At 56.9% G+C, this 23,185-nt stretch overlaps 1 protein-coding gene and 1 non-coding gene across 3 annotated transcripts in view; one reads left to right on the top strand and one right to left on the bottom strand.

Annotated features, from left to right (window-relative positions):
• The window catches only part of SORCS2 (sortilin related VPS10 domain containing receptor 2), a 491,847-nt gene that overhangs the window by 230,017 nt on the left and 238,645 nt on the right, over positions 1-23,185 (bottom strand). The window lies entirely within an intron of this gene.
• On the top strand, positions 10,368-10,439 carry TRNAC-GCA (transfer RNA cysteine (anticodon GCA)). Its single transcript has one exon. It is a non-coding gene; the product is annotated as a tRNA-Cys (tRNA).

Below are 23,185 nucleotides of genomic sequence, written 5' to 3'. Positions count from 1 at the left end.
CATACAGCGGAAAGGGCAGAGGCCAGCGGACTCTCCAACCCAGGCAGGTGAGAGAATTTTTGCAGCTCCGTTCTCGTAGCCTTCCCGTATAATTTCCATCGCAGCCAACAAGCCACCACTCAGGTATTTGTGCTGGAGGAGATTCTCGGGGCAGCCTGGACAGGGGGCAGGAGTCTCAGGTTCAAGATCACACTCTGCCTCTCCCCACGGGGACCTTGGGCGTGCCAAGGCCTCTCCAAGCCTCCATCCCTTCCCCTGAAAGATGGGGCAACTTGGCCCTCAGGTGAAGATCGTTCTGATGAAGGAATGTCCGGGGACCTGGGAAAGCAGAGCTTCAGTTATTCCTGAGAGAGGACTCCTGCTGCGTCTGACGTCGTGGGCTTCTTGTGCAGGGAGAGGTCACGCCAGGGCCCCTCGTGTGCGTGTGCAGAAGGCGAGTCACCCAGCCCCAGCTGGCAGGGGAGGGCGGCGGGGCTTTGTGCCCCCTGAGCTGGTCCTCTGCGAGGTGGGTGGTGGGGAGGACCTCCCCCTCCCAGGGGACCAGGGAGCATCCAGGCCAGACTGTAACCTCAGCATCTTCCCTCTGGGGTTTGTAAGGGGCTTGAACTGTTGTCTTTCAGCCACTCAGTCGTGTCTGACTCTTTGCGACCCCATGGACTGTAGCCTGCCAGGCTCCTCTGTCCGTGGGATTTCCCAGACAAGAACACTGAACCAGGTTGTCATATCCTACTGCAGGGGACCTTCCCGACACAGGGACTGAACCTGCCTCTCCTGCACTGGCAGCCAGACTCTTTACTGCTGAGTCACCAGGGAAGACCCAAGGGGTTGAACAGCCACGTCCAAAAGATGTGTCTGAATCCTAGTCCCTAGAACCTGTGAATGGGAACTTATTTGGTGGGGGAGCGGGGAAGGTCTTTGCAGATATAAGCTAGTTAAGCACCTCAGGACAAGATCACCCTGCATTATCCGAGAGAGTCTTAAACCTTATGACAAGTGCTCTTATAAGACGCAGAAGAGGAAACACGCAAGGAGGCGGCCGTGTAAAGACAGAGCCTGGAGTGATGTGGCCACAAGCCCAGGACATCGGGGGTCACCAGAAGCTGGAAGAAGCAGGAAGCATCCCCCCGCTACAGCCTTCAGAGGGAGCCCAGCCTTGCTGACACCTTGCTCTCAGACATCTGGCCTCCACACCGTGAGAGAAGTCCTTTTTAAGCCCCCAGTTTGCAGTGACTTGTTCCCTGGGACACTGATGCAGTCTTACTTATTGGGGGGGATCTCAGCTTGGCCAGGAGGGGATGGTTCAGCACCAGGTCCTCAGGAAGCACAGGCAGGGAGGCTCCTGAATGGGACCTTCTCGTGAGAAAAGGGGCTCCACCCTGGTGACCCTGCTCAGGGCCAGGGGGGTCCTCAAGGAGGAGGCTGAGTCCAGCCCTGAGTGCGGTTGAGGCCGGAAGACCCTCTGAACCCAGGTCCTCTGGCTCTGCCGACAGCCGCCTCCAGGCCCACATGGACTCAGGGCAGTGTATTGTGGCCCCTAAGACTGGGCAGGACTCATTTTCAACCTCTGGGAACAGCATTTAGAAAAAAAAGCCTCAAGAATGCTGGGGAGCCTGCTGTTATGCACCCATGGAGCCCCAAGCGATTCAGTGGAAAACGAAAGAGACTTTTCTTCCCGGGAGCGGGAGTCCAAGGTCGTGGGGAGGTGCCCTTGAGGGCGCCATGGAGCCCGGTAGCCAGCGTGTGTCATCAGGCAGCGGCCAGAATGGAGACCGTGATGCAGGCAACGACGGGGCTGCGGGTGCGGTGGGTTTAAGGGACGCACTCCCTGGGGCTGAGCTGCCGCAGCCCAGCCCTGGTCCTGAGCCGCGGGCCTCCCCGCTCTAAGCATCCTTCCGGACCCTCCCCAACACCAGCCTTTCAATCCGGTATCTACTCTTTCTCTTCTGCGTGCTCAGTCACTTCAGTCGTGTCCGACTCTTTGCAGCCCCATGGACTGTAGCCCACCAGATTCTTCTGTCCATGGGATTCTCCAGGCAGGAATGCTGGAGTGGGTTGCCATGCCCTCCTCCAGGGGATCTTCCCGACCCAGAGGTCAAACCCACGTGTCTTACATCTGCTGCACTGGCAGGCGAGGTTTCTTTTTTTGCCACTAGGGTCACCTGGGAAGCCCTTCCTCTGCCTGTTCTAGGTCTCACCTAGTCTGGCTCCCCTGGACCCAGGGCAGGCCCCTAGAGGTTTCCCCCACCTGCCTCCCTGGATCTCACAGGCTGTCTCCATGGAAGCTGCCTTTCCTGGAGGGGCTCCCCGCCTCCACTGTGTCCACACCAAGGCCCGAGTAGGAGGACCTGGAGGCCAGCTGACCCCTTGACCTCTGTTTCCCAGCTGGTGTTCTCCATCCTGAAGAAAAAGGGACAGCAGGTTGGGGGTTGTAAAGGCAAAGCTGGAGGAGGAAACTTCTTGTGGGGCTCGACAGAGGCTGTGTAGAGGAAGGGGGCTCTGTGGGGCCAGGCTGGACCCCCATGTGATGGACAAGTCGGGGGACGGCCCCCCAGGCTCCGGGCTGGTGAGACCCCGGTGCTCTGCCTGCAGCCCATCCTGCCAAAGGCAGCTATGTTCCCAGGGACTCGGGTCCCTGTAAGAGCAGGACAGGGCTGTTCATGGCGATAAAAGGGATGAGCGGGTCTCACCTGGAGATGGGCGAGGGGGTGCTGTGAGGACCCAGAAAGGCAACGGGGGTGCTCAGGTTTCCCACAGGGCTCCCAGGAGTTTGTGCCCATGGGGAGGTCCAGCCTGGGGCCAGAGTCCTGCGTCACTTGCTCACTCATTCATTCAACAAACACCCCTTAAGCACTCAGCTCGTGCCCGTATGGGAAACAAGTCAGCCAGGCTCCACTCTTGGGGAGGGGCCCCCCCTTGCAGCCGGAGTGGCAGACAATACACACACACACACACACACACACACACACACGCTCACGCACACACACAGGTGCACATGCATGCACACACGTGCACACACACGCAAACACACGTGTGCACACACACAAGAAAGGAAGAGGGGACCTGCAGAGGGTTGGGGTTGTGTGCAGTGAAAGCTGACATTTACTCTGTACCGTCCCTTTCAGCTCAGCATCCTCTCATTTAAAGATAGCATCATTTGGTGTTTTTTCCCTTTTGAATGAGATGAGAGTGGAGGAGGTAGAAAGCAGAAAATCCCGCAGGGGTGCGAGCAGCAAGCGGGCTGAGGACTGAAAGCCTCCTCTTTCCACACTGTCATCAGCGCTTTGTAGCCAAAGCCTTTTAGATCTCACGGGGCCACACTCCTGTCTGTTCCACAGATCTCACTAAAGCAGGCTTCCCCGAGACCGTGTTCCTTCCCACGGCAAGGCCATCGTAATCCCATCCAGCCGCTCCGTCTCGGCTCCATCAGAAAGAGAATTCGTGCAATAGGAGGAAGATAAAGTCGATACAGTGCAGCCCTCGCTGGTTTCTGACTCTGGAAACATGGGGGGGGGGGCGGTGTGTGAGTCATGTGACAGCGGCGGCCTTCTGTGGGGGAAACAGAGGTAATTCTTGCACACCTGAATCCATCCCCTTGGAAAACACGCTTGGAGGAGCGCAACTTGCCGGCGGGCGAGTCTCCGCACGTGGATGGTGGGGGCCTTGATAACTCTGAGACACCTCTCATCACGTGTTGATTTTCACTGCGCTGTGTTTTCTAGGAAACACCAGAGAAGTGAAGGAAGGCAAGAGCCCCTGAGTGCTTGAAAAAAAAAAAAGCTGGGAGGTAACGTCTGTGGCTATAGAACAGCCTGACTTTCTGACTTCCAGAAACGCTCCTTCCGCAGTCAGCGGGATTCAACATGTCGGCTTCAGTTTCCCAACTGTGGGGACTCAGGGAGCCTCCCTTTATTAAGGGACTGACAGACGCGTAAAAGAGAAGGTGTTCGGGAGATGGTTGGCCTGGGACCCGGCCAGTAGTAAATGCTCGATAAGTCTAAGTTTCTCTTTACCTGGAGGCCCCGCCTCTGATAAATGAAAGGTTTACATTAGACTATCTCAAAGTCCCATAGTTCTGAGAATCCAGGTGGAAAAAGTTCTGCTTAGACTTGATTTCCAAGTTATTTTCAGGGACTCCTCTGGTGGCCCAGTGGTTAAGAATCCACCTTCCAAGGCAAGGGACAAGGGTTCAGTCCCTGGTCGGGGAACTAAGATTCCACATGCCACGGGGCAGTGAAGCCCTCGTGCTCCAACTACTCAGCCTGCGATCTGGAGTCTGCACTCCGCAGCAAGACAGAGGCCAGCACTGTGCAAGGAAGAACCCGGATGCCAAAACTAAGGCCCGATGCAGCCAAGAACGAGTGACTGAATAAATGAATTCATATAAAACAGTTATTTTCATATTTACCTTTAGTGGAAAACATGACCAAAAATGTCCTATCTTTCACTCACTTATCAAAAACACATACACACATCAAGGACCTGCCGTGAGCCAGATACTCTTGAACCTCAGTTCACTGGACCTTTCTAGAACCATGAGGCCAACAGAGCAGCTGATACAAGAGGCCGAGAAAGTCCCGAGGGCACGTTGCAAATGGGTGGGTCCATTCCCCCGCTTGAAGGCCCGTGCCTGTATTTCTCGCCCGGCTAGCACATGGTAAGGACTGTATCAGAAGATACAAGGTCCAGGCGGTTCCAAGTGCTTTTCAAACGAGCATCTCATTTTCCACCATCAACCCCCCCAAGAGGGGGTTGCCTGAGTGCCTACCTCTGCATTTCACAGACAAGAAACTGAGGCTGAGAGCTCTGCAAGGCCATGGCTGCGCCCAGGGGAGATGCATGTGGTTCTCTCCAGTCCCTTCCCGTCCAGAGCTGCCTGGGGAAGGCTGTCGCTGGTGAGGGCAGGCCCTGCCCGTCTGGCCACGGCCGGTTGTGCCAGGCCTGGACACGGGCCCTCAGTGAACAGGTCATCTTCTCCCTCCTGGGAATTTGGAACTAGGCCTGGAGAAGCGGGCTGGAGTGGGGCCTCTGAGCTGTTCTGTGATAAGGACTCTGGTTGGAGGCTGCCGTGATGAGCGGGTCTGTGGAGCAGACCGAGTGCGGGGCCAGCAGGGGAAGAGGCGTCCTTGGACGGAAAAAGCGGGGAGAAGGTGTCCGATGAAGTGGGGAGTGGACAGGCCCAGTCCCGCCCCACCCCACGATGCTCGCCCCCCAGTACCGTCTGCCCGGCCCCGCCCCCACAGCACCATCCTCACCCCCATAGCACCATCCTCACCCCCCAGTGCTGTCTTCCCAGCCATGCCCCCACGCCATGATCCACACCCCCCCAGTACTGTCTGCCCCTGGGATCAGGAGTATGTCTGATTTCCGACTATCAGCCTCACTGTACTTAAGTCAAACGGAGGCAGTTTCTATTTTGCAGCCTGCAGAGCTCTGACTGGGACACGCCATGGTTCCCCCTCGGCTCTTTCTGCTCCAGACACTGAAGAATTACTCCAGGAGAGAGAGCCAGAGAGAGAAGGGGGGTGCCCAGAGGCGTATGCTGGCTTTGGCACGGCCTTGGGGTGGGCGCTTGCCTCCCTTCCCTGCCCGGCGCCCGGCATCCTACGTGTCCATCTTCCGAGGTACCCAGTTTCACACCTGCCAAGTGACAATCCAGGTTGTGATAAGCCTGTCATTATGCGGCCCCTCCCATGCGCCCCGGGACTGCTTGCAAGGGTCCTCCTCGCTTGATCCTAGGGACAGGCATCAGAAAACCCAGATGAGCTCTCACACCCTCCCTGCTCTGCCCAGGCTTGTGCACCCACAACACACGTGGTGTGTGCCCCGTGCCCCCCTCTGTACTGAGCCCAGGGAGCAGGGGCTGCCAGGCCACTTTCCCCACGTTCTGGGCACTGACCAAAGAGATACCAGGCACCCACAGCCAGGGGTGCAGAAGAGAATGGCAACCCACTCCAGTATTGCTGCCTGGAGAATCCCGTGGCCGAGGAGCTTGGCAGGCACAGCCCATGGGGTCGCAGAGCCAGACACCACTGAGCCCCTGAGCACCCGTGCACGCACAGCAAGGAAGCTCATCCCAAACACACTGGGGGTCTGGGGTAACTAAAGTGGGCCTGTCCCACTGAAACATGTAGAGAGGGGGCTTCCAGGTGCCCTGTCCTCCAGTGGGGAAAAGGACAGGACAGACCAAGCCCCTTGCCTCCTGGCAAGGAGAGCGGACGCGCACAGGAGCAACGTAGAGTCCGGGGGGGTCAGTGCTCAGGGGAGAGCAGCAGCGTGTTGGGGGAGATGGAAGGCCTCGCCCAGAAGGACATTTCAACACCGGCCCCAGGAGGTGGGGGCGAGTCACACAGACCTGGGGGGACGGTCTCCCGGGCCGGCCACAGCCCCAAGAGGAAGCCTCGCTGCGGAGTCTCCTTCACCGTCACTGGACTTCCAACCGTTTCTTTCTGTCTGGGAGCGCATGTTGCTGCACACCTACTGTGCACCAGGGATCTTCTTAAATCGCCTCATTAAGCAAGTGTTCCAGCTGCCTCAGCAGCGGGCACTCACAGGACAGACTGACCTGCCACCCAGGTCCCGAGCTTCTCACAGGGGGGCTGCTTAGCACACAGCCCCTCAGGGCACCGTCATGCCCGCCCGCGTGAGGGTGAAAGGGGCCTGGGGCTGGGGGGCTAGGAGCACGGACGTGAGTCCCAGGGTCAGGGACATGGACACGTCTGCATGCGGCCTTCTGCATGGCTGACGCTGAATCTCTGCAGCCGCGGGCTGCTCTGGGAAGGGCGCTGGCTGCACCCTCTGCTGGTGGGAGGCTGGGGAGCTCAGTGAGGAAGGACGCTGGGCTGTTCAGGATCAAAGCCCCCTCCACCTGGCCAACCCCAGTCGTGCCACCTTTGCCTAGAGGAGGTGGGGTGCTGCCCAGCCCCTGGTCCCCCTGGGGTGTGGAACCACACTTGGCTGAGCCACCAGCTGCCCAACTCTGCAAGAACACGGAATCCGGAACGGGGGTGGGGGTCACTCAGCTGCTCTGGTCCCCCGGCCGGGAGCCCTGGGGCTGAACAGTTCCCAACGTGTGTCCCCCACAAGCCCCCCTACGGCCACCAGGGTCACCCAGTGGACTTTGTGTGAGAGATGCTGGCTTTTTCCAAGACTGGGATCCACCTCCTACAAGAGGCTACGTCTCATATCACATTACCAAAGGCCATCCTGCCTCTGACCCTGTTGGCTGAGACCCCTCCCCAGGGCCCAGAGGGGATCCCGAGGGCAGTTGCCAATCTCTCGTGGTCACTGCAAGGCCTCAGGTGGTGGTGGGGGGTCGTTGGCACCCTAGCCATGTCCCCAGCGGCACCCTGGGGTTAAAGGAGACAGTCAAGTTCACAGCATCTTCAGGGAAATTGTCTTAGATGCCAGGAGAGCCAAGGAGGTGTGCACTTTCCCAGACGCAGCCCTGAGACTGGCTTCCGGAACTGCTTACTTGAGGAAGAGCTTACGGAAAGCAGACAGCAGGCCCACGCCCTGGGATGGGATGTGAAGCTACGACCAGTGCCACAGGGAAAGGGCAGCGCAGAGAGAGCTGAGAGCAGGTGCTGGGGGGGGCTCTGCTGTGGAGGAGGGGCTGGGGGCGAGGGGCAGCAGAGGGAGAAGGAGCGGGAGGAGGGGCGAGGGTGAGGAGGGGCTGCAGGGGGAGGAGGAGTGGGAGGAGGGGCCGGGGGCAAGGGGCCGTGGTGGGGGGGGGGGGGCGGGAGGAGGGGCCTCAGGGGGAGGAGGGCCCAATCCTGCGGGCCTGGGCGCTGCTGGCCAGCCAGCACCCTGGCTTCTCAGGAGCATTTTCCACTCTGCTTTTTCCCAGGCCCGTGTCCCCGCTGTGTGTTGTCAGGAAAGTGTCCAGCCACCGGTGACAGTTCCTGGGTCCACTGGGCCAGACCACGGCCTCAGTGGCTCCCCCAAACCCACGTCTAGGCTTGGCTGTGAAGGAATCTTATCGACGTGGTTCGCATCTACGACGCTCAGGCCGTCTACGCCGGACTTTACCTGAGGAGGTGACCCTTGATCATGCCGGGGTGCTTCCTCCAGCCTGTTCAAGGACTCGAGAGCAAGTTTCCCAAAGAAATTCTGCCTCAAGGCCACGCCATCAGCTCCTGCCTGAGGGTCCAGCCTGCAGGTCTGCCCTGCAGCTTTCTGACTTGCTAACTGCCAATTAAGTAGCCATGTCCTTAAAATAAATCCATTAACCTAGGCCTCCCCAGGTGCCACTGGTGGTAAAGAACCTGCCCGCCAGTGCAAGAGATGTGAGCTCGATCCCTGGGTCAGGAAGTTGCCCTGGAGGAGGGCATGGCACCCACTCCAGTATTTTTGCCTGGAGAATCCCATGGACAGAGGAGCGGGCTACAGTCCATGGCGTTGCAAAGAGTCGGACGTGACTGAAGTGACTTGGCATGGCACGCACACTTACGCCTGTATCTTCCTGTTGTCTGTCCATCCATTCATCCATGCGTCCATCTACCTGCCCATCGTCTCCCATTACTTCAGTTTCCCTAGAGTGTCCTGGCTGCCACGCTGCCCGAGCCCCTCGCACCTGCGGAGCCTCTCAGGAAAGAGGGCCCACTGGACCCTGGCCAGAGACTGCCCTCAGGCCCACCTGCTCCCCTCTGGGCGTTGGCACGGTGTCCACTGCAGTGCCTCATTCGCTCCCTTGGGGCCAGGGACCCAGTCTGTCCTTCTCACCAGAGCTTTCAGGTGCCAAGCCCCCACCGGCCCTCTCTGAGCAGTAGAGAAGGGTCAGTCACTGCGCTGTGCTCTGAAGGCCCGGCCGGGCCCCAAACCGCAGCAGCAGAGTCCAAGCCAAAACCTGTGTGTGTGTGTGTGTGCGTGCACGCGTGTGTATGCCTGCACTCATGTTCGTGTATGTTCAGGGCTCTTTGTGAACTGATCCCATCTGGGGTCTGGCCTCTTGCCACCAGGATCCCTACAGTACGACCCCTCAACTTCTGCTTACCAACCTTCTGGAGGGTTCCAGACGTCTTCCTTCTGACCCTTTGCACCTGCTGCTGCCTCTGCCTGGCGCAGTCACCCTCGAGCCCCACTTGAGCCCATCAGCTCACTCCCATCTCTGAAGCTGTCTTTGGCCAAGGCAGGCTCTTCCCGCGTGTCTCCTAACCACCCATCCCCCACTGAAAATCACTGTCCCTTTAGGTACCTGAGTCACCCCAACAGCTTCCAGGCTCCCTGGGGACAGACACTGTCCTTTGCCCCTCCGTACAACCAGAATACAGGAGACCCCCGCCTCCCATCCCCAGCTGCTGACCTAACGCCTCACATTCAATTCAGCAAACACACACTGATGTTTTATTGATGGTATATTTGTTCTAGAAACAGCTTTTCATCTTTGCTCATTAGCTTTTTACATTCCTGATAACATCCCTCCTATAGATGCTTTAATATCAAAAAATTAATGATCAACGCTTAGAACAAAGGTGGGCGAACATCTTGAGCCTAAAGGTGTTAGTCTAACAAACTCCTCCGTGTCCAGCATACAGGACTGCACACGCCAGGGGCCTGTACCATCTTTGTGAAAGAAATCAATGAAACAAAGTATCTAATTGGCAATTATGGTCTCAAGGATGAAATGTTTTTTGGTTTTTTTTATTAACGCTCAAATCCCGCTTTCCTCCACAATCTGAGCTGATGAAGTTTTGTTCCATTAATCTGGTCCTGCCTCCCAGTCACATGGGTCCCAGAGGGTGGGGGCCCCCCAGGGCGACGTTAATGACAAACAGGATGAGGACCCACCCCCCCCCCCCCCCCCCCCCCCCCCCCCGTCTCACTCAGGGAGCCCCTCCTGACGGGATCGCAGGAGGTGGGGCTGGAGGCTCTTGCTCCTGGCTTGTGAGTTTCTGCTCCCAGCTCCTCTGAGAAGCATGGATCTGGGAAAGCAACAGGATGGGGGATGAAGGGTGGGCAGAGGGCTCTGTCCATCCCTCTGCCTCTTCATAGGCCGCTCCTAGAGGACGGTGACCGAGCACCCGGGTTTGACACCGACACGCTAGGTCCTTCAAGACCTGGGCTCCGTCCTTGCCACCTGCATCTCCCTATAGCCGGCCCCTGTGCCAGCTGTGGGCTCTCTGGAGGCTCCATGTCCCCTTATTCCACTGAGGTGGGGCGTCCACCTAGCCCGGTTCCTGCTCCCTGGCCCTTCCCTACCTGGTGAATTCCCAGCTGCCCACTGAACCTTCCCCAACCAGCAGTCCATCTGCACAGCCGGCCCAGGAGGCCCCAGGAACCGAGCTGGCAGCCAGGGCTTCCCTGGGTGCCCCGGGCTACCTGCTGGTGTCAACCTCAAATTGGCGCTCACCAAGAGCATCACCAGGGCTTCCCTGGTGGCTCAGACGGTAAAGCGTCTGCCTGCAATGCAGGAGACCCAGGTTCGATCCCTGGGTCGGGAAGAGGCCCTGGAGAAGGAAACAGCAACCCACTCTAGTATTCTTGCCTGGAATTCCGTGGATTGAGGAGCCTGTTAGGCTACAGTCCACGGGGTCGCAAAGAGTCGGACATGACGGAGTAACTTCACTTCACTTCGCTTCAAGAGCACTGCCAGTGATTGAACAACAAAGGCCTCTGCCACCTGCCTCTGCGGAGACTGAACCCCATGCTGCCATATTGACCTTCAACACCCCCCCGAGGGAGTTCAGGGTGGAGTGAGGCCCTCTGTGCTCCAGGGAGTCTGGTGGGACAGGTCTTTAGATACTTGGATGTTTTTAGGAACAGATTTTATGATCTCCATCCTTGCATCTCCTCATATCTAGAGAAGCACTCAGTCCCTTCATGGGGACATCAGACCCTCATGACTAACAAAAAGCCTTTTGTAAAATGAGTGCCTCAGAGTACTGAACTCTCCCCTCACCAAAACCTCATATACTGACTTTTGGAGCAGTCTCTTAGAACTATCTGAGATGCTGCCTCCTGGACTGTCGTTCTCATTTTGCCCCAAATAAAACTTAACTCACCCTTGGAGAAGGAAATGGCAACCCAGTATCCTTGCCTGGACAATCTCATGGACAGAGCAGCCTGGTGGGCTGAAGTCCATGGGGTTGCAAAGAGTCGGGCGCAACTGCGCAACTAACTAACTTACTTACACAACTCTCAAGTTGTACATCTTTTTTTAGTTGACACCAGTATCCCAGCGACCCAGGGTGGGGACACTCATATTGCTCTACAGACAAAGGAATGGAGCCTCAGATGTCAGAGTCCAGGCACTGTGGACTCGGATGCCCAGGCCTTCCTCCAGAGCCAGGCTTCCTACTCCTTAAGGTTTATGTTCTAGAAGCATGGGGCAGGCGGGCAGGTGGGGCAAGACACCTTGGACCTTGACCTGCAAGTCCGTATCAGCAGAGCCTGTATAAAGGCTGCCCACTGGGGATCATTCTGCAAAGCAAGGCCTGCTTCCAGACCCAGAGGAAGGAGCCTCACGCTGGGCCAGCAGCACTCAGGACCTGCCTGGTCCATGCACAGAACAGCCTCCTCCTGGGAACACCACGCGTCAAGGGGACGAGAGTGGTTCAGACCTCCCCTGGGTGCCCGGTTCGCTTGCTGTGTGACGGAGAGTCAGGGAGCCCAGTGAGCCCTCCTGGGAGCACTGCTGCCCTTTCCCTAGAAGGAAGGTGATGGTGGCATGGCTGGGATACCCAGACCTGCCCCATCACCAACAAGTGCCATTTAGAAGACACAGGGGCAGGGTGGCAGGCTCGGGTCTGCAGGCCTTTCTTATGAATTCATAGCTGGAGGCCTGGCAGCATCAGCTTTAATTGAAAAGACGCTCACATGGGGGAGCACAGAGGCTCTGTCCTCATGAAGGGAGAAGGCATGGAACGGCTCTCTGGCATCTGAAGTGGGTTCTGTGAGTCCGAAGGGTTGGGGCAGTGGAAAGGATGCTCGCTGGGACACTGGGGAGAGGCAGCCCCTCCCGAGCTCCCCTGACCTGCGGGGCCTGACCTAGAGCTGCAGAAACACGACCCAGGCCTCCAGCCTTGGCCTCAGCTGTTCCTTGGCCTGGAACTCTCTCTCCTTTGGCCCCTCCAGGGCTGGCCACCGCCCTCATATGGTTCCTCCTGGGTGTGGGGCCTCCCTGACCACCCATCTGAAACGCCAGCTCCCATTCCCTCCACATGGTCGCCCCCCTCCTCCACTCATCACTCTGACGTCACCGATCTTCACGCACAAAACGTTCACCCAGCACCGAGAACCACTGTGGGCTCGGGATGAAGCAGCAAGGCCATCGGGGTAAAGCATCAGTGTTTCTTCCTTTTGTGGCCTGCCTTCTGCATGGGTGGAGAGGGACATGGCAACCCACTCTGGTATTCTTGCCTGGAGAATCCCCTGGACAGAGGAGTTGGCAGCAAACAGTCCACGGGGTTGCAAAGAGTCTGACACGACTGAGTGACTAGGCCTTTCTGCATGGACTTGTGAGCTCCATGGGGCCAGGGCGCTTTGTTCAAATGTCCAGCCCCAACAGTTCTCAGTTCTCTCCTCCTGGCTCAGGGTCCAGCCTGTGTGTCCCCAGGCATCTCTCCAAGACCATTGCAACAGCTCCTCCTTCCAAAGCAGCCTGCGGCTCCCTCAGCCCCAGGCAGACCGACTTAGCTTCCGGCAGCCAAGGCGCCCACAGCATGTCAATGCACCTGTCCAGCAGGCCCCCAGCAGGCCCACCACCCTCTGGACTCAGGATGGCCCCAGACACTCCTGCCTTCTCTTTCCTGCCCAGGTTGTTCCTCCCACCCAGATCCCCCTCCTGAAAATCTTCAAGAGAAGTCACTCAGATGCCAGCTACCTACAGTGACCTTTGAGATCAGCACAGGCAGAATAACTTTAAAAGCTATCAGCAACTAAAATAATCCCACCCTCTCCAGGTGCCCCAGGGAGAGACCCTCACGATGGACCCAGTGAAGTACAAGGCAGCACCTCCGTGTGCATGAGGAAGGGGAGGCGCAGGGAGGTTGAAGCGGGTGTCCTGAGCCACACAGCCCTGAGCTGCTCATCTGAAGGGGGCCTCTCCCAGCCTCATTCTCTGACCTGGCTCCCTGCCTGGGTACCTTCTCCTCTGCCTCTCAGACAACCCTGATCACAACCTTGTGTCTGTCGGCGGTGTCTGCTCCTCCCCAGACACAGCCACAGACACCTTGAGGGTTGCTTCCTGCCTCAGTCTCCTTTAAAATCCCAGCACTGCCTGGTCCAGGGGCCAGGAAAGAGCACATGTGCTGGTGGATGGGATGCCCATAGGGGCTTCAGCCCGGGGTGCCCCCTGCTCATCCTAGAACTCTGCTTCATTTTCTTCCTCTCTAACAAGACTGAGGTGGGAAAGTGGATGGACGAGAAAGTGGGAAGATGGGTGGATGAATGGATAGGTGATGGATGGGTGGGTGGATGGATGGATGGAAGGATGGATGGATGGGTAGATGGATGGCCAGATGGGTGAATGGATGGATAGATGGATAGGTGGATGGATGGATGGATGGATGGAAGGATGGATGGATGGGAGAGTGAATGGGTGGGTAGATACATGGACAAATGGGTGGATGGATGGATAGATGGATGGGTGGATGGATGGTGGGAGAGTGAATGGATGGGTGATGATGGATGGGTAGATGGATGGGTGGGTGGATGGATGGATGGATGGATGGATGGGTAGATGGATGGTGGGAGAGTGAATGGATGGGTGATGGATGGATGGGTAGATGGATGGCCAGATGGGTGAATGGAGGGATAGATGGATAGGTGGATGGATGGATGGATGGATGGATGGATGGATGGATGGATGGTAGGAGAATGGATGGATGGACGGATGGATAGATGGATGGGTGGGTGGATGGATGGAAGGATGGATGGATGGGAGAGTGAATGGGTGGGTAGATACATGGACAAATGGGTGGATGGATGGATAGATGGATGGGTGGATGGATGGCGGGAGAGTGAATGGATGGGTGATGGATGGATGGGTAGATGGATGGGTGGATGGATGGATGTGAATGGATGGGTAGCTGCATGGACAGATGGGTGGATGGATGGATGGATGGATGGAAGGATGGATGGTGGGAGAGTGAGTGGATGGCTGGCTGGCTGGATGATAGATGGGTGGGTGTGTGGGTAGGTAGGTGGACGCATAGATATGGTAAGTTGCTGTAAGACCCTGAGTAACTCCCTAACCCAATCTGAGTCCCATTAATTCATTTGGGGAAAAGAGATGATAAGGCCCAAGGAAGAGAAGGAAACGTTTTCCCTTGGCCACAGACCTGCCTGAGGAAGATAGGAACCGCTAGTCCTGTGATTTCAGTTCATCTGTCTCCCGCCTTTGTGACCTCTGACCTCCTCTCTTTTCTTTTCAACATGACTGAATGTGAGGACCACTGTCTGGCAATAGCTGCCTCCCTCTCTCTGATGGCAAACTCTGGCTGTGACACTAATCTCACCTCCCCACCAGATGTCAGGTGGGAGATTGTTTTTAAACAGGTCTGCAGTGTGAAAAAATGAAATTCCTTGCAGGGTTCTCAGTCTTGGCTGCAGATTGAAATCACTGGGGGAGCTTTTAAAGCAGACACAAGGGCCCTACTGCAGTCCAATTTACTCAGAATCTCTGGGGGTGGGGCCCAGGCTTGTAATTTTTAAAGCACCCTCAGAGACTGGGGCCCAATCTGCTAGAGACTTGGCAGCCCTTGGTGGCTAGAAGAACGCGACAGACTAGACAGGTGTTTGAGAGCAGAATCTCTCTGGATGATCAAGATTCTTTCTGCAGGCTCTGATCCATCACCTTCTCTCCCAGGAATCATCCAGAGAGCTGAGGGGAGAGAAATAAACCACACCACTCACCATCAGGGTCTGTGCCAAGCCAACTGCGACTTCTCAGAGTGCTGAAGCTCTTGAAGAAACAATTCTTATCCATCAGATTAATCACAGGACCCCTGTCTCTGTCATCTTCTTTTCAGCCCCTTGCTATGATTTTCATTATCATCATCATCATCCTCACCACCACCACCATCCTCACCACATCACCACCATCACCACCGCCACCATCCTCACCACATCACCACCATCCTCACCATCCTCACCACATCACCATCCTCACCACCATCCTCACCACCATCACCACCATCACCACCATCACCACCACCACCATCCTCACCACCATCCTCACCACCATCCTCACCACCATCACCACCATCACCACCATCACCACCATCATCAACACGACCATCATCACCACCATCACCATCACCACCACCATCACCACGATCACCATCATCACCACCATCGACGTCATTGCTGTCTCACGTCCATTGCAAGCTCTGTGCTGAACGCCTCTTTGTTTTTCCTCACATCTGACCTCACAACGATTCTTTAAGATACTGCAGTTTATTTCCCAGATGAACACACATGGTAGTTCAGAGAGATTAAACAACTTTCTCAAGGTCACACAGCCACAAGATGGTACAGTGGGGATTTGGATGCACGTCTGCTGGACACCTGATTTGGTGCTTTTAGTGGGCAGGGAGGGCTTTCCAGGTGGCGTTGGTGGTAAAGAATCTGCCTGCCATTTCAGGGGACGCAAGAGATGCAGGTTCGATCCCTGGGTTAGAAAGATCCCCGGAGGAGGAAATGGCAAGCCACTCTAGTATTCTTGCCTGGGGAATCACATGGACAGAGGGGCCTGGTGGGTTATAGTCCATGGGGTCACAAAGAGTCAGACATGACTGAGCAGCTGAGGACACAGCAGCACACTGGGAAAGGAATGATACCAAGACTCAAACTCCTCAATGCCCAGGAAGAGCCCTGCTTTGCCTAATCAAGTCCCCCCACAATGCTGACAGTGAGACTCGATCAAGGTACAGATGATTGGAGTCCAAACAACTGAGACTAGGCGGAGCACTTCGACTAAGAAGATCAGACTGGGTGTGGAGAACAGTCAGGCCCTGCTCCTGCTCTGTATCAGCGCATTCACTCAGGCACCCATCCGCCCCACAAACCTTCCCAAGTACTGCCCTCCTCTCACACCCAGGACCCTGAGGCCCCTCCGGCTCTCATGTGAGCAGAGGGTGACTCCATCCTCTGAAGCTTCTACCTCGTCTTTTTGCAGAGCAGGCTCTTCAAATCGTTCTGGAGCCCTGGCTCCATTCCAGGCCCAGGCTGGTCCCAGGGATGCTGAAATGACTGGGATGCGGTTGAGGAAGATGGAGAGTGTTTAACAGCAGCCTGCACAAAAGGTCTGGGCACCATGGGACAGGGAGCCAGCCAGCTGTGGCGCAGGAGTTAGCTACTGTAAGCAAGGGTGCAACCTGGGGCTACATTAAGAGACACCTCTCTGTAGCGAGAAGCAGGCTGGGGCGTCCTCCTGGGACCGGGGCTATTCACACAGAAGCCTCATGAGCAGTGACTGTGGAGACACAGAGCTGGAGTAGGTTCACAAGAGGGTGGCGGAGCCCCATGCCTTGCAGGAGACAGTGGAGCTGAACGCGTGGGAGCTGGGCGTGGGGGTGGCGTGAGGGACAGGGACCTCCCTTCCGAAGCCAGGAGGGCAGAGCCTTAGACAGGTGCCGGCCCCAACCAACCCTGTGAAAGTGAAAGTCGCTCAGTCATGTCTGACTCTGTGACAACACGGACTATACAGTCCCTGGAATTCTCCAGGCCAGAATACTGGAGTGGGTAGCCTTTCCCTTCTCCAGGGGATCTTCCCAACCCAGGGATCGAACCCAGGTCTCCCGCATTGCAGGCAGATTCTTTCCCAGCTAAGCCACCAGGGAAGCCCAAGAATAGTGGAGTGGGTAGCCTATCCCTTCTCCAGCGGATCTTCCCGACCCAGGAATCGAGCCAGGGTCTCCTGCATTGCAGGCAGATTCTTTACCAGCTGAGCCACAAGGGGAAACCCTGTGGGCATCTCCAATGACAGGGGTCCCTGGGCTGGAGTGGCCAGAGCCCACCAGGAGGACAGACCGCTGAGTGCAGGAAGAAGGATCCCTGTGCTGGGGAAGGCCCTGGGCCTGTGGTCTCCTCATCTCACAGGGCTGAGAAAGAAGAATGGCGCATCCGAGTTTTCTTGGAAAATTCCAGTCTGCTGCTGCCATCCCCAGCAAGGGTCCATGCAGACAACTGTGGCAGTGTGGGGTGACCTGCCACTCGGCCACGCTCGGCAGCTTCTAGCAGCAGCACGTGGGCCCCACGGATCACCCAGACTGCTGTCCGGATGCCCAGGGGCCCGTGTGACCTGCTGCACCAGGACAGCTGCAGCCGCCAGCACCTGGGCCAGAGCCAGGCTGGCTGGGTGGGGTGGCCAGCTGCCGGGTGACACTAAGCCGTGAGACCTCGACATCCCTCCAAGGAGCCTTGGGCACCCACAAGCCCCACACGACTCCAGAGGGAGATGCAGCCAGGTGTCACCCCCGGGCCCCCCGTGGACCGTGCCCAGGCGGCCACACTTCGAACAGAATCCAGGTGAGGGCATCTGGCCAGGGTTCTGGGCCCTCCTCAGGGCCTCTGTCTTGCAGGACCCACAGCCCAGCCAGGGCCCTGCTCCAGGAGTCTCCCTCCCCATCACCTCCCATCTAAGGCATCAGTTGCCCCCTAGTTCTGCCTCTTAAATGGGTCATGAGTCTCCCTGCCCCCAACCTCCCTGCTTCCCCAGCTCAGGCCTCACCAGCTCTCAGCCAGACTCTCCCTAAAGCCCATTGTCCACGAGCAGCCAGAGGGATCTCATAGCCCTGACTCCGCTTTGGGAAACGGGTGGTGTCAGAGGGTGGGAGGGTGTAACAGGGAAGATGCAACTTCCCTAAATGGCTCACCGAGCTGCCCACCACCTCCCCAACCCTGACAAACCCCCAGACATCATCTCCCAGACCACCTTGCGTGAGGCAAGGCCGCAAGATGGAGTCCTGGTCAACGGCCTGGGTCCCACTTAGGACTGGCCCTTTAAACCCCCACCTCATGCCTCCCTGAAGACCCCAAGGAGGGCAGAGGAGCCACGAGACGGAAGGAGCCTGGGCCCCTGAATGACGGCAGGGAATAGAGCCCAAGGCCTCCCTGCCCACCCCACAGGCCACAGCAGGCCGTGCAAGGCCAGGAAGACGCCTCTGGGTTTGGGGTTGTGAGTTAGAGCAGGTAACGCCCTGGGACGGTTTTTGGCTTTGCATCCCCGTGTGGGGAAAACACTTGGAGGAAGGTTTCCCATGCGCAGAGGGGAGGGTCTCCCACCAGTGAGATTTGGAGCCATCTGGTTTTAATTCTGCCAGTCTGACTTCCAGCCCCGGCTCTGCCCAGGCCTCTCTGAATCTCAGTCTCCTCATCTGCAAAATGGGAACAACAGAGAAGCCCCCCCCCTTCTCAGGACAATTGTGCGGTGACCCTGGGACCACTCATCTTCAGAACAGGAGATGCTAGGAATTGTCTGTCTGTTTGGTTTGTTTTCTGTGTTTGTCTACAGAGATTAAACATTAGCCCTATTTAAGATGCATACCGCTACAAGGAGCAAAGCCTGTCATCTTTGGCAAGTGGGATTAAAGGTGAGTCTTTTCTTGTCAACATGTCCTACATTTTCTCGGTATTGTTTATAAAGGAGACTTTATAAAGACTCTGTATTTTTATAAAGGAGAAAAAAAAACAAACTTGAAAAAAAATGGTGAATGGATCTGTAAGCACAGCCCCCTGGGGATGGGAGACGTGTCGCTATAAACATCAAAATCAGCAGAAACAAGGACACGCCACACGGCCCAGCTCCTCCCCCATGGACTCGCTGCCTCCCTGCACTTGAGCCCAAGTCCCGCTGCCTGTGGAAGGAAGCCAAGACACCGCGCATGTTACATTGTAAAGAAACCTGCACTATTTGTACCGTTCCACTAAATTAAAATGAAAGAGAGTATTAGCAGTGCAAAGGAGAATTGAAACCATGAAGATTAAATATTGATGCCCAGAGGATTCTTCAGGGCTAAACGTAGGAGGACATTCCTGACGCAGGCCTCCTGGGCCGCGGGAAAGCTGGGACACACAGTAGTCCTGTGTGGGCGCTTTTGGTCCTCCACTTATGGAGAGGTCAGGTAACTCGGCTGGGACTTCCAGGACCTGGGGCAAAGCCCCCGAGGGCTCCGTGCCCCTCAGCATGCAGTGAGGGGGGCGTTGCTGGGGGCCTCAGGGCGCGGTAGGCCATGACCAGAGCCGGGCACAGCTGCCCGCCAGGCACACATTTGGGCTCCTCCCCTCGGCACCAGGTTCTACAGCTGCTGGAATTCCAGAAAGTCTGGGTACTGGGGAGAATTTGGGCTTCCTGGTGGCTCAGAGGTTAAAGCATCTGCCTGTGTCTGCCTGCAATGCGGGAGACCTGGGTTCGATTCCTGGGTCGGGAAGATCCCCTGGAGAAGGAAATGGCAACCCACTCCAGTATTCTTGCCTGGAGAATCCGATGGACAGAGGAGCCTGGTGGGCTGCAGTACATGGGGTCACAAAGAGTCGGACACGACTGAGCGACTTAATGTATGTAATGTACGTATGGTCCTGGTTTTCATTCTTCATTGATTTCCATGGAAATGGTCGCAGCACTGTTTCTGTGGGTCCCCAGGGGTGTGGGTCCTCCCAGTTCTATTACCTCCACTGAATGGAATCAAACACCCTAGAACAACCCATTCTTGATTGCAACACGTGTCTTCCCAGATGGCAAATCTGGCCGTGGCCCGCCTCCGAGGCCCCCCTGCCGTCAGGACTCGGCCTCCGCCCGCAGCGCCCAGCAGTCAGGCTCTCCCGTCAGGCTGGTTGCCCTCCTCCTTCCTCCCTCCGCCCCATTCAACCTACTCCTCACCCACAGGCTGCTGCTGCTTTCCTGAACACGCCGCAGTTCCTCGGGCGCCCTGAGCTCAGGCTGTGTCTTCTCCCGAAGCACCTGCTTCCTGCCCTCCGGCGAACTTCTATCCATCCCTCAATGCCCATCACAAAACACCCCACCCATCCCAGTCCCACGGAAGCTTCTCTGACTCCCTCAGCTAGTCAGTGGCTCACCCACGAGGGTTCTGGCAGGTTCTGTGGGTTGGATCCCGACACCGTGACCCCACAGGGTAGTGGAGTGGCCTGGGTCCATCTCACTCCTCTAGACTGGAAGCGTCTGGATTGCAGAGCTGTGTCCCGTTCGCCGTGACACCTCCGGCTCTTAGCTCTCTTCTGGCCAGAGGAGAAGCTCAATGCACGTGTTTCGAGGGCAATGATCAAATTAATTAACACTGTGGTTCACAAGTGGTCCCAGAAGCCAAATAGAGAAAGATCACCTTGCTTTCTCTCGTTCTGCATCCCTCAGCCTAGAGGCACAGCGGGGCTCGGGGGGGCCGGCTTGAAATCACGGCTGCCCCACACCCCGGTGTCTGCTGCTGTCTCTGGGCTCCCCGTGCGTCCACCGGGAAACCACATCACGTCAGTCTGAAGCGCATCAGTATGCAGGTGGTGTGGCCTCCTGCCGAACAATTAATCAGGGCCATTTGTATGCACCGGGCTGTGCTTCTGAGCCACGAAGGAGCGGAACCACCGTCTCCCCAAATCCTCCCAATCTTCCTGCCCACTATTTCCAGATTCAATAAGCACAAATCACTGGTCTAATTTTTTTTTCTTCCCGAAGTTAAACAGCAAATTGCTTTGCCAGCTCCAACATTAGCAGTTTTTACGGGATGTGGGGACCAGCCCCTTCCCTTGCCGTAATTTCACGGTTTCCACCCGGAGCCCCAGGGCCAGCAGAGGAGAAACTGGGTCACAGACTCTCCGAGTGTCACCCATCTGTCCTCTCCCTGACACTCGCACTGAGCTTCTCTGGAAGGTTCGGTTTTATTCCTCGGAGTTTTGGGCCCTGTGACTGTCAGACGCAAGCTGCATCCGGCGGCCTTTGGACAGGGGGAGTCCAAGTGATGCGAACCCAGCTCACACCACCGAGGCCTGGGAGAGGCGGGCTGGGCTTATCTGGCAAGAAGCCATACTCCGATGGGTACTTGTTGGAGGGAGACACCCTGAGAGAAGCGTCCCCACCGCCGCCCCAGAGCACTCGCCCGCCGAGAACACACAGGCTGCTGTCTGGGTATCACCCCTTTCCTCCTGGAAACCCAGCTGACCCGCGTGTCACCATCTCCACGGGGCCCTTCCCAGCAAATCCATCTCCACACTCTTGCCACAAAGGCCCAACGTGAAAACTCCAAGCCTCTCTTCCCAACGCCCTCTTCCAGGAGAGGAGCCAGCAGGGCCCTGTCCCGGAATGTTCTCACTGCCTGGCTCAGACGCCTGTCTGGATGCCTCTCCGAGTAGCTTCTCCCACACTCACTTCCCCGATGCCTCTCTCGGGAGGATGGACTCTCCCTGCCCCGTCCTGGCCTCTAGCCGTTGGCCCAGGGCCTGGGTGAGGAGGATCTGTGAACAGGACCGACCACCTACTACGTGCAAGTCCAGCACTGGGCTCTTTCACAGCCGTTGGTGACGTGATCCGCAGATCTCTCTGGCTAGATGGGTGTCAACAACCCCACTTTACAGAAACAGATGCTTTAGGAAGACATGACCCATTCAGCTGAGGCATGCAGGTGCCCGGTTCGTGACCAGGTTGTGAGAACACTTGCACGTGGCAGCTGGCGTCACGGCGCCTCCCTAAGGGCGGGCAGTGCCTCCACCTGCATTCGGAAGCTGAGAGGCAGGCAGCCCGGTCTCCCCAGGTCCCCGGGGGCAGAGCCGCCTAGCTGACCAGCGCCTGGGTGCAGATGCCTCAGTCAGCTCGGCCCAGGGTGCTAACCTCCAAGGTCAGCTACAGAAAGGGTTGCTTGCAAAGTCCCTAAAGTTCGGAGCAGTTTGTTACACCACGAGAGCTAACCGGCACACAGCTTCTCACCACAAAGCCCCCTCTCTGCGCTACAGCAGGCTGTGTCTCGAGGGTCCCCAGGTGTCAGCCGAGAAAGCAGCTGTCTTCACATCCACCTACTGCGTCTCCCTCTCTCTTTTTTTACAAGCGGCTTTGCACGTTACGGCATGCACTCTACACGTGAGCCCCCACTTCACAGATGAGGCAACTGAGGTCTGTGTCAGCAAAGGGCAGAGTTACGATTCAGCTCCAACCACAGAGCTCACACCGCAGGGTCCCCTCTCACGCCTTCCCTCCCCCCTCCAAAAACCAGCGTTCAAAGGTCTAATTCAGGAGGACCAGGCATGGGGGTGGACTCCAAAAACCTCAGGGCTGAGGGCCACCATCTAGGAGGTTTCTAGCTGGGCCTACATGTTTTGAGGACATGTTTGATGGTGGTGGTGATCCCAGCATCTACAATGATCCGGTAAACCTGTACCACCTGTGTCCTGCCCAGGAGGGAGGGTACACTGGGGCTGAGTACTCCCTCCTGGGCAGGACACAGGCTAACGGCCCCTTTAGCTCTCACTCAGCAGAGACAGGAGTCCAGGCCCAGTGCCAGAGGAAGGGGCCCTGGGCTCCAAGCCCCTGCTGCTGACCAAGGTGTGTGGCCCCAAGCAAGGTGCTCATGCCCTCACCTGTGAAACAGGAACCAGAATCTCTTGCCCATCTATGTGAGGATCAGATGAGGATGTAGAGAGCCTTTGCAAACCATCAAATGTGCTTCTATAACAACAGGAAAACAAACCATCCCCTTAAAAGTGGACAAAGGACTGAACAGACATTTCCCCTCAAAAGATAAACAAATGGTCGATAGGCACGTGAAAAGACGCTCAACATCACTAGTCCCCAGGGAAACGAGGATCAAAACCACAGTGTGATACCATGCCAGGGTCGTTAGCATGCGTGAGTGCTAAGTCACATCAAGGTGCGTGCAACTCCTTGTGACCCTATGGACTATAGCCTGCCAGGCTCCCCTGTCCTTGGGATTCTCCAGACAGGCATACTGGAGTGGGTTGCCATTCCCTTCTCCAGAGTCATTCAGTTCAGTTCAGTCACTCAGTCGTGTCTGACTCTTTGCGACCCCATGAATCGCAGCACGCCAGGCCTCCCTGTCCTTCACCAACTCCCAGAGTTTACCCAAACTCATGTCCATTGAGTTGGTGATGCCATCCAACCACCTCATCCTCCATTGTCCCATTCTCCTCCTGCCCTCAATCTTTCCCAGCATCAGGGTCTTTTCAAATGAGTCAGCTCTTCCCATCAGGTGGCCAAAATATTAGACTTTCAGTTTCAACATCAGTCCTT

The sequence above is a fragment of the Ovis canadensis genome, chromosome 6 (genome assembly GCF_042477335.2).
Source record: "Ovis canadensis isolate MfBH-ARS-UI-01 breed Bighorn chromosome 6, ARS-UI_OviCan_v2, whole genome shotgun sequence".
Lineage (NCBI taxonomy): Eukaryota > Metazoa > Chordata > Mammalia > Artiodactyla > Bovidae > Ovis > Ovis canadensis.
This window is presented reverse-complemented; position numbering and strand designations above follow the sequence as displayed.